This window comes from Schistocerca gregaria, chromosome 8 (assembly GCF_023897955.1).
Source record: "Schistocerca gregaria isolate iqSchGreg1 chromosome 8, iqSchGreg1.2, whole genome shotgun sequence".
Classification (NCBI taxonomy): domain Eukaryota; kingdom Metazoa; phylum Arthropoda; class Insecta; order Orthoptera; family Acrididae; genus Schistocerca; species Schistocerca gregaria.
In genome coordinates this window covers 36,999,555-37,011,957 of record NC_064927.1, presented here as the reverse complement: position 1 = coordinate 37,011,957, position 12,403 = coordinate 36,999,555, and positions in this window count along the sequence as shown.

Below are 12,403 nucleotides of genomic sequence, written 5' to 3'. Positions count from 1 at the left end.
CACCAGGTGTGCATCGAAAACTACTACTGGTCTTCCAGGGAACGATCAAAGCGTAAACTGTTTGAGACATTACTCCCATGGAGGAAACTGCGCATGGAGACTGTTGTATTCAACCCCGAAGCAATTTCTGTGTTTCATCAACACTCTGATACTCCACAGAATACAGAATGCCTCCAGATGTTAATCGGAAACTACTACTGGTCTTACAGGGAACGAACAAAGCATAGACTGTTTGAGAATTACTCCCATGGAGGAAAGTGCGCATGGTGACTGTTGTATTCAATCCCGATGCAATTTCTGTGTTTCATCAACACTCTAATAGGCCACAGATTAAAGAAAGCCCCCAGATGTGCATCGGAAACTACTACTGGTCTTCCAGGGAACGATCAAAGCGAAGCCTGTTAGAGACATTACTCCCATGGAGGAAAGTGGCGTGGTGACTGTTGTATTCATTCCCGATGCAATTTCTGTGTTTCATCAACACTCTGATAGTCCACAGATTACAGAATGCCTCCAGATGTTCATCGGAAACTACTACTGGTCTTCCAGGAACGATCAAAGCGTAAACTGTTTGAGCATTACTCCCATTGAGGAAACTGCGCATGGAGACAGTTGTATTCAGTCCCGATGCAATTTCTGTGTGTCATCAACACTCTGATAGTCCACAGTGTACAGAAAGCCTCCAGATGTGTATAGGAAACTACTACTGGTCTTCTGGGGAACGATCAAAGCGTAGACTGTTAGAGACATTACTCCTATGGAGGAGAGTGCGCATGGTGACTGTTGTATTGAATCCCAATGCTATAACTGTGTTGCATCAACACTCTGATAGTCTACACATTACAGAATGCCACCAGATGTGCATCGGAAACTACTACTGGTCTTCCAGGGAACGATCTAAGCGTAGATTGTGTGAGACATTTCTCCCGTGGAGGAAAGTGCGCATGGTGACTGTTGTATTCAATCTGGATGCAATTTCTGTGTTTCATCAACAGTATGATAGTCCACATTTTACAGAATGCCTCCAGATGTGCATTGGAAACTACTACTGGTCTTCCAGGGAAAGATCAAAGCATAGACTGTTTGAGACATTACTCCCAACTAGGAAAGTGCGCATGGTGACTGTTGTATAGAATCCCGATGCAATTTCTGTGTTTCATCAACACTTGATACTCAACAGAATACAGAATGGCTCCAGATGTTAATCGGAAACTACTACTGGTCTTCCAGAGAACGATCAAAGCGTAGACTGTTAGAGACATTACTCCCATGGACGAAAGTGCGCATGGCGACTGTTGTATTCAATTCCGATGCAGTTACTGTGTTTCATCAACACTCTGACAGTCCACAGATTTCAGAATGCCTCCAGATGTGCATCGGAAACTACTACTGGTCTTCCAGGGAAAGATCAAAGCGTAGACTGTTTGAGAAATTACTCCCATGGAGGAAAGTGCGCATGGTGACTGTTGTATTCAATCCCGATGCAATTTCTGTGTTTCATCATCACTCTGATAGTCCACAGATTACAGAATGCCTCCAGATGTTCATCGGAAACTACTACTGGTCTTCCAGGTAACGATCAAAGGGTAAACTGTTTGAGACATTACTTTTATGGAAGAATGTGCTCATGGTGACTGTTGTAATCAATCCCGATGCAATTTCTGTGTTTCATCAACACTCTGATAGTCCACAGATTACAGAATGCCACCAGATGTGCATCGGAAACTACAACTGGTCTTCCTGGGAACGATCAAAGCGTAAACTGTTTGAGACATTACTCCCAAGGAGGAAACTGCGCATGGAGATTGTTGTATTCAACCCCGATGCAATTTCTGTGTTTCATCAACACTCTGATAGTCCACAGTGTCCTCAAAGCCTCTAGATGTGCATAGGAAACTACTACTGGTCTTTTGGGGAACGATCAAAGCGTAGAGTGTTAGAGACACTACTGCCATGGAGGAAAGTGCGCATGATGACTGTTGTATTCAATCCCGATGCAATTACTGTGTTTCATCATCACTCTGATAGTCTACACATTACAGAATGCCACCAGATGTGCATCGGAAACTACTACTGGTCTTCCAGGGAACGATCAAAGCGTAGACTGTTTGAGACATTACTCCCATGGAGGAAAGTGCGCATGGAGAATGTTGTATTCAATCCCGATGCAATTTCCTTGTTTCATCAACACTCTGATACTCCACAGAATACAGAATGCCTCAAGATGTTAATCGGAAGCTACTACTGGTCTTCCAGGGAACGATCAAAACGTAGACTGTTTGATACATTACTATCATGGAGGAAAGTACGCATGGTGACTGTTGTATTCAATACCGATGCAATTTCTGTGTTTCATCAACACTCTAATAGTCCGCAGATTACAGAATGAGTCCAGATGTTCATCGGAAACTACTACTGGTCTTCCAGGGAACGATCAAAGCGTTGACTGTTTGGGACATTACTCCCATGGAGGAAAGTGCGCATGGTGACTGTTGTATTCAATACCGATGCAATTTCTGTGTTTCATCATCACTCTGATAGTCCACAGATTACAGAATGCCTCCAGATGTGCATCGGAAACTACTACTGGTCTTCCAGGGAACGATCAAAGCGTAGACTGTTTGAGACATTACTATTATGGAGGAATGTGCGCATGGTGACTGTTGTATTCAATCCCGATGCAATTTCTGTGTTTCATCAACACTCTGATAGTCCACAGATTACAGAATGCTTCCAGGTGTGCATCGGAAACTACTACTGGTCTTACAGGGAACGATCAAAACGTAGACTGTTTGTTACATTACTCCCATGGAGGAAAGTGCGCATGGTGACTGTTGTATTCAATACGGATGCAATTTCTGTGTTTCATCATCACTCTGATAGTCCACAGATTACAGAATGCCTCCAGATGTGCATCGGAGACTACTACTGGTCTTCCAGGGAACGATCAAAGCGTTGACTGTTTGTTACATTACTCCCATGGAGGAAAGTGCGCATGGTGACTGTTGTATTCAATACCGAGGCAATTTCTGTGTTTCATCATCACTCTGATAGGCCATAGATTACAGAATGCCTCCAGATGTGCATCGGAAACTACTACTGGTCTTGCAGGGAACGATCAATGCGTAGAATGTTTGAGACATTACTTTTATGGAGGAAAGTGCGCATGGTGACTGTTGTATTGAATCCCGAAGCAATTTCTGTGTTTCATCAACACTCTGATACTCCACAGAATACAGAATGCCTCCAGATGTTAATCGGAAACTACTACTGGTCTTACAGGGAACGAACAAAGCATAGACTGTTTGAGAATTACTCCCATGGAGGAAAGTGCGCATGGTGACTGTTGTATTCAATCCCGATGCAATTTCTGTGTTTCATCAACACTCTAATAGGCCACAGATTAAAGAAAGCCCCCAGATGTGCATCGGAAACTACTACTGGTCTTCCAGGGAACGATCAAAGCGAAGCCTGTTAGAGACATTACTCCCATGGAGGAAAGTGGCGTGGTGACTGTTGTATTCATTCCCGATGCAATTTCTGTGTTTCATGAACACTCTGATATTCCACAGATTACAGAATGCCTCCAGATGTTCATCGGAAACTACTACTGGTCTTCCAGGAACGATCAAAGCGTAAACTGTTTGAGACATTACTCCCATTGAGGAAACTGCGCATGGAGACTGTTGTATTCAGTCCCGATGCAATTTCTGTGTGTCATCAACACTCTGATAGTCCACAGTGTACAGAAAGCCTCCAGATGTGTATAGGAAACTACTACTGGTCTTCTGGGGAACGATCAAAGCGTAGACTGTTAGAGACATTACTCCTATGGAGGAGAGTGCGCATGGTGACTGTTGTATTGAATCCCAATGCTATAACTGTGTTGCATCAACACTCTGATAGTCTACACATTACAGAATGCCACCAGATGTGCATCGGAAACTACTACTGGTCTTCCAGGGAACGATCTAAGCGTAGATTGTTTGAGACATTTCTCCCGTGGAGGAAAGTGCGCATGGTGACTGTTGTATTCAAACTGGATGCAATTTCTGTGTTTCATCAACAGTATGATAGTCCACATTTTACAGAATGCCTCCAGATGTGCATTGGAAACTACTACTGGTCTTCCAGGGAACGATCAAAGCATAGACTGTTTGAGACATAACTCCCAACTAGGAAAGTGCGCATGGTGACTGTTGTATTGAATCCCGATGCAATTTCTGTGTTTCATCAACACTTGATACTCCACAGAATACAGAATGCCTCCAGATGTTAATCGGAAACTACTACTGGTCTTCCAGAGAACGATCAAAGCGTAGACTGTTAGAGACATTACTCCCATGGACGAAAGTGCGCATGGCGACTGTTGTATTCAATTCCGATGCAATTACTGTGTTTCATCAACACTCTGATAGTCCACAGATTTCAGAATGCCTCCAGATGTGCATCGGAAACTACTACTGGTCTTCCAGGGAAAGATCAAAGAGTAGACTGTTTGAGAAATTACTCCCATGGAGGAAAGTGCGCATGGTGACTGTTGTATTCAATCCCGATGCAATTTCTGTGTTTCATCATCACTCTGATAGTCCACAGATTACAGAATGCCTCCAGATTTTCATCGGAAACTACTACTGGTCTTCCAGGTAACGATCAAAGGGTAAACTGTTTGAGACATTACTTTTATGGAAGAATGTGCTCATGGTGACTGTTGTAATCAATCCCGATGCAATTTCTGTGTTTCATCAACACTCTGATAGTCCACAGATTACAGAATGCCACCAGATGTGCATCGGAAACTACAACTGGTCTTCCTGGGAACGATCAAAGCGTAAACTGTTTGAGACATTACTCCCAAGGAGGGAACTGCGCATGGAGACTGTTGTATTCAACCCCGATGCAATTTCTGTGTTTCATCAACACTCTGATAGTCCACAGTGTACTGAAAGCCTCCAGATGTGCATAGGAAACTACTACTGGTCTTTTGGGGAACGATCAAAGCGTAGAGTGTTAGAGACACTACTGCCATGGAGGAAAGTGCGCATGATGACTGTTGTATTCAATCCCGATGCAATTACTGTGTTTCATCATCACTCTGATAGTCTACACATTACAGAATGCCACCAGATGTGCATCGGAAACTACTACTGGTCTTCCAGGGAACGATCAAAGCGTAGATTGTTTGAGACATTGCTCCCGTGGAGGAAAGTGCGCATGGTGACTGTTGTATTCAATCCGGATGCTATTTCTGTGTTTCATCAACACTCTGATAGTCCACATTTTACAGAATGCCTCCAGATGTGCATCGGAAACTACTACTGGTCTTCCAGGGAACGATCAAAGCGTAGACTGTTTGAGACATTACTCCCATGGAGGAAAGTGCGCATGGAGAATGTTGTATTCAATCCCGATGCAATTTCCTTGTTTCATCAACACTCTGATACTCCACAGAATACAGAATGCCTCAAGATGTTAATCGGAAGCTACTACTGGTCTTCCAGGGAACGATCAAAACGTAGACTGTTTGATACATTACTATCATGGAGGAAAGTACGCATGGTGACTGTTGTATTCAATACCGATGCAATTTCTGTGTTTCATCAACACTCTAATAGTCCGCAGATTACAGAATGAGTCCAGATGTGCATCGGAAACTACTACTGGTCTTCCAGGGAACGATCAAAGCGTTGACTGTTTGGGACATTACTCCCATGGAGGAAAGTGCGCATGGTGACTGTTGTATTCAATACCGATGCAATTTCTGTGTTTCATCATCACTCTGATAGTCCACAGATTACAGAATGCCTCCAGATGTGCATCGGAAACTACTACTGGTCTTCCAGGGAACGATCAAAGCGTAGACTGTTTGAGACATTACTATTATGGAGGAATGTGCGCATGGTGACTGTTGTATTCAATCCCGATGCAATTTCTGTGTTTCATCAACACTCTGATAGTCCACAGATTACAGAATGCTTCCAGGTGTGCATCGGAAACAACTACTGGTCTTCCAGGAACGATCAAAGCGTAAACTGTTTGAGACATTACTCCCATTGAGGAAACTGCGCATGGAGACTGTTGTATTCAATCCCGATGCAATTTCTGTGTGTCATCAACACTCTGATAGTCCACAGAGTACAGAAAGCCTCCAGATGTGTATAGGAAACTACTACTGGTCTTCTGGCGAACGGTCAAAGCGTAGACTGTTAGAGACATTACTCCTATGGAGGGAAGTGCGCATGGTGACTGTTGTATTGAATCCCGATGCTATTACTGTGTTGCATCAACACTCTGATAGTCTACACATTACAGAATGCCACCAGACGTGCATCGGAAACTACTACTGGTCTTCCAGGGAACGATCTAAAAGTAGATTGTTTGAGACATTTCTCCCGTGGAGGAAAGTGCGCATGGTGACTGTTGTATTCAATCTGGATGCAATTTCTGTGTTTCATCAACAGTATGATAGTCAACATTTTACAGAAAGCCTCCATATGTGCATTGGAAACTACTACTGGTCTTCCAGGGAACGATCAAAGCGTAGACTGTTTGAGAAATTACTCCCATGGAGGAAAGTGCGCATGGTGACTGTTGTATTCAATCCCGATTCAATTTCTGTGTTTCATCATCACTCTGATAGTCCACAGATTGCAGAATGCCTCCAGATGTTCATCGGAAACTACTACTGGTCTTCCAGGGAACGATCAAAGGGTAGACTGTTTGAGACATACTTTTATGGAAGAATGTGCGCATGGTGACTGTTGTAATCAATCCCGATGCAATTTCTGTGTTTCATCATCACTCTAGTAGTCCACAGATTACAGAATGCCTCCAGATGTGCATCGGAAACTACTACTGGTCTTCCAGGGAACGATGGAAGCGTAGACTGTTTGAGACATTACTATTATGGAGGAATGTGCGCATGGTGACTGTTGTAATCAATCCCGATGCAATTTCTGTGATTCATCAACATTTGAAGGTCCACAGATTACAGAATGCCACCAGATGTGCATCGGAAACTACTACTGGTCTTTCAGGGAACAATCAAAGCGTAGACTGTTTGAGACATACCTCCAGTGGAGGAAAGTGCGCATGAAGACTGTTGTATTCATTCCCGATGCAATTTCTGTGTTTCATCATACTTTGATAGTCCACAGATTACAGAATGCCACCAGGTGTGCATCGAAAACTACTACTGGTCTTCCAGGGAACGATCAAAGCGTAAACTGTTTGAGACATTACTCCCATGGAGGAAACTGCGCATGGAGACTGTTGCATTCAACCCCGATGCAATTTCTGTGTTTCATCAACACTCTGATAGTCCACAGTGTACAGAAAGCCTCCAGATGTGCATAGGAAACTACTACTGGTCTTCTGGGGAACGATCAAAGCGTAGACTGTTAGAGACACTACTGCCATGGAGGAAAGTGCGCATGATGACTGTTGTATTCAATCCCGATGCAATTACTGTGTTTCATCATCACTCTGATAGTGTACACATTACAGAATGCCACCAGATGTGCATCGGAAACTTCTACTGGTCTTCCAGGGAACGATCAAAGCGTAGATTGTTTGAGACATTAGTCCCGTGGAGGAATGTGCGCATGGTGACTGTTGTATTCAATCCGGATGCTATTTCTGTGTTTCATCAACACTCTGATAGTCCACATTTTACAGAATGCCTCCAGATGTGCATCGGAAACTACTACTGGTCTTCCAGGGAACGATCAAAGCGTAGACTGTTTGAGACATTACTCCCATGGAGGAAAGTGCGCATGGAGAATGTTGTATTCAATCCCGATGCAATTTCTGTGTTTCATCAACACTCTGATACTCCACAGAATACAGAATGCCTTCAGATATTAATCGGAAACTACTACTGGTCTTCCAGGGAACGATCAAAGCGTAAACTGTTTGAGACATTACTATCATGGAGGAAAGTACGCATGATGACTGTTGTATTCAATACCGATGCAAGTTCTGTGTTTCATCAACACTCTAATAGTCCACAGATTACAGAATGCCTCCAGATGTGCATCGGAAACTACTACTGGTCTTCCAGGGAACGATCAAAGCGTTGACTGTTTGTTACATCACTCCCATGGAGGAAAGTGCGCATGGTGACTGTTGTATTCAATACGGATGCAATTTCTGTGTTTCATCATCACTCTGATAGTCCACAGATTACAGAATGCCTCCAGATGTGCATCGGAGACTACTACTGGTCTTCCAGGGAACGATCAAAGCGTTGACTGTTGGTTACATTACTCCCATGGAGGAATGTGCGCATGGTGACTGTTGTATTCAATACCGAGGCAATTTCTGTGTTTCATCATCACTCTGATAGTCCATAGATTACAGAATGCCTCCAGATGTGCATCGGAAACTACTACTGGTCTTGCAGGGAACGATCAAAGCGTAGAATGTTTGAGACATTACTTTTATGGAGGAAAGTGCGCATGGTGACTGTTGTATTGAATCCCGAAGCAATTTCTGTGTTTCATCAACACTCTGATACTCCACAGAATACAGAATGCCTCCAGATGTTAATCGCAAACTACTACTGGTCTTACAGGGAACGAACTAAGCATAGACTGTTTGAGAATTACTCCCATGGAGGAAAGTGCGCATGGTGACTGTTGTATTCAATCCCGATGCAATTTCTGTGTTTCATCAACACTCTAATAGGCCACAGATTAAAGAAAGCCCCCAGATGTGCATCGGAAACTACTACTGGTCTTCCAGGGAACGATCAAAGCGTTGACTGTTTGGGACATTACTCCCATGGAGGAAAGTGCGCATGGTGACTGTTGTATTCAATACCGATGCAATTTCTGTGTTTCATCATCACTCTGATAGTCCACAGATTACAGAATGCCTCCAGATGTGCATCGGAAACTACTACTGGTCTTCCAGGGAACGATCAAAGCGTAGACTGTTTGAGACATTACTATTATGGAGGAATGTGCGCATGGTGACTGTTGTATTCAATCCCGATGCAATTTCTGTGTTTCATCAACACTCTGATAGTCCACAGATTACAGAATGCTTCCAGGTGTGCATCGGAAACTACTACTGGTCTTACAGGGAACGATCAAAACGTAGACTGTTTGTTACATTACTCCCATGGAGGAAAGTGCGCATGGTGACTGTTGTATTCAATACGGATGCAATTTCTGTGTTTCATCATCACTCTGATAGTCCACAGATTACAGAATGCCTCCAGATGTGCATCGGAGACTACTACTGGTCTTCCAGGGAACGATCAAAGCGTTGACTGTTTGTTACATTACTCCCATGGAGGAAAGTGCGCATGGTGACTGTTGTATTCAATACCGAGGCAATTTCTGTGTTTCATCATCACTCTGATAGGCCATAGATTACAGAATGCCTCCAGATGTGCATCGGAAACTACTACTGGTCTTGCAGGGAACGATCAATGCGTAGAATGTTTGAGACATTACTTTTATGGAGGAAAGTGCGCATGGTGACTGTTGTATTGAATCCCGAAGCAATTTCTGTGTTTCATCAACACTCTGATACTCCACAGAATACAGAATGCCTCCAGATGTTAATCGGAAACTACTACTGGTCTTACAGGGAACGAACAAAGCATAGACTGTTTGAGAATTACTCCCATGGAGGAAAGTGCGCATGGTGACTGTTGTATTCAATCCCGATGCAATTTCTGTGTTTCATCAACACTCTAATAGGCCACAGATTAAAGAAAGCCCCCAGATGTGCATCGGAAACTACTACTGGTCTTCCAGGGAACGATCAAAGCGAAGCCTGTTAGAGACATTACTCCCATGGAGGAAAGTGGCGTGGTGACTGTTGTATTCATTCCCGATGCAATTTCTGTGTTTCATGAACACTCTGATATTCCACAGATTACAGAATGCCTCCAGATGTTCATCGGAAACTACTACTGGTCTTCCAGGAACGATCAAAGCGTAAACTGTTTGAGACATTACTCCCATTGAGGAAACTGCGCATGGAGACTGTTGTATTCAGTCCCGATGCAATTTCTGTGTGTCATCAACACTCTGATAGTCCACAGTGTACAGAAAGCCTCCAGATGTGTATAGGAAACTACTACTGGTCTTCTGGGGAACGATCAAAGCGTAGACTGTTAGAGACATTACTCCTATGGAGGAGAGTGCGCATGGTGACTGTTGTATTGAATCCCAATGCTATAACTGTGTTGCATCAACACTCTGATAGTCTACACATTACAGAATGCCACCAGATGTGCATCGGAAACTACTACTGGTCTTCCAGGGAACGATCTAAGCGTAGATTGTTTGAGACATTTCTCCCGTGGAGGAAAGTGCGCATGGTGACTGTTGTATTCAAACTGGATGCAATTTCTGTGTTTCATCAACAGTATGATAGTCCACATTTTACAGAATGCCTCCAGATGTGCATTGGAAACTACTACTGGTCTTCCAGGGAACGATCAAAGCATAGACTGTTTGAGACATAACTCCCAACTAGGAAAGTGCGCATGGTGACTGTTGTATTGAATCCCGATGCAATTTCTGTGTTTCATCAACACTTGATACTCCACAGAATACAGAATGCCTCCAGATGTTAATCGGAAACTACTACTGGTCTTCCAGAGAACGATCAAAGCGTAGACTGTTAGAGACATTACTCCCATGGACGAAAGTGCGCATGGCGTCTGTTGTATTCAATTCCGATGCAATTACTGTGTTTCATCAACACTCTGATAGTCCACAGATTTCAGAATGCCTCCAGATGTGCATCGGAAACTACTACTGGTCTTCCAGGGAAAGATCAAAGAGTAGACTGTTTGAGAAATTACTCCCATGGAGGAAAGTGCGCATGGTGACTGTTGTATTCAATCCCGATGCAATTTCTGTGTTTCATCATCACTCTGATAGTCCACAGATTACAGAATGCCTCCAGATTTTCATCGGAAACTACTACTGGTCTTCCAGGTAACGATCAAAGGGTAAACTGTTTGAGACATTACTTTTATGGAAGAATGTGCTCATGGTGACTGTTGTAATCAATCCCGATGCAATTTCTGTGTTTCATCAACACTCTGATAGTCCACAGATTACAGAATGCCACCAGATGTGCATCGGAAACTACAACTGGTCTTCCTGGGAACGATCAAAGCGTAAACTGTTTGAGACATTACTCCCAAGGAGGGAACTGCGCATGGAGACTGTTGTATTCAACCCCGATGCAATTTCTGTGTTTCATCAACACTCTGATAGTCCACAGTGTACTGAAAGCCTCCAGATGTGCATAGGAAACTACTACTGGTCTTTTGGGGAACGATCAAAGCGTAGAGTGTTAGAGACACTACTGCCATGGAGGAAAGTGCGCATGATGACTGTTGTATTCAATCCCGATGCAATTACTGTGTTTCATCATCACTCTGATAGTCTACACATTACAGAATGCCACCAGATGTGCATCGGAAACTACTACTGGTCTTCCAGGGAACGATCAAAGCGTAGATTGTTTGAGACATTGCTCCCGTGGAGGAAAGTGCGCATGGTGACTGTTGTATTCAATCCGGATGCTATTTCTGTGTTTCATCAACACTCTGATAGTCCACATTTTACAGAATGCCTCCAGATGTGCATCGGAAACTACTACTGGTCTTCCAGGGAACGATCAAAGCGTAGACTGTTTGAGACATTACTCCCATGGAGGAAAGTGCGCATGGAGAATGTTGTATTCAATCCCGATGCAATTTCCTTGTTTCATCAACACTCTGATACTCCACAGAATACAGAATGCCTCAAGATGTTAATCGGAAGCTACTACTGGTCTTCCAGGGAACGATCAAAACGTAGACTGTTTGATACATTACTATCATGGAGGAAAGTACGCATGGTGACTGTTGTATTCAATACCGATGCAATTTCTGTGTTTCATCAACACTCTAATAGTCCGCAGATTACAGAATGAGTCCAGATGTGCATCGGAAACTACTACTGGTCTTCCAGGGAACGATCAAAGCGTTGACTGTTTGGGACATTACTCCCATGGAGGAAAGTGCGCATGGTGACTGTTGTATTCAATACCGATGCAATTTCTGTGTTTCATCATCACTCTGATAGTCCACAGATTACAGAATGCCTCCAGATGTGCATCGGAAACTACTACTGGTCTTCCAGGGAACGATCAAAGCGTAGACTGTTTGAGACATTACTATTATGGAGGAATGTGCGCATGGTGACTGTTGTATTCAATCCCGATGCAATTTCTGTGTTTCATCAACACTCTGATAGTCCACAGATTACAGAATGCTTCCAGGTGTGCATCGGAAACAACTACTGGTCTTCCAGGAACGATCAAAGCGTAAACTGTTTGAGACATTACTCCCATTGAGGAAACTGCGCATGGAGACTGTTGTATT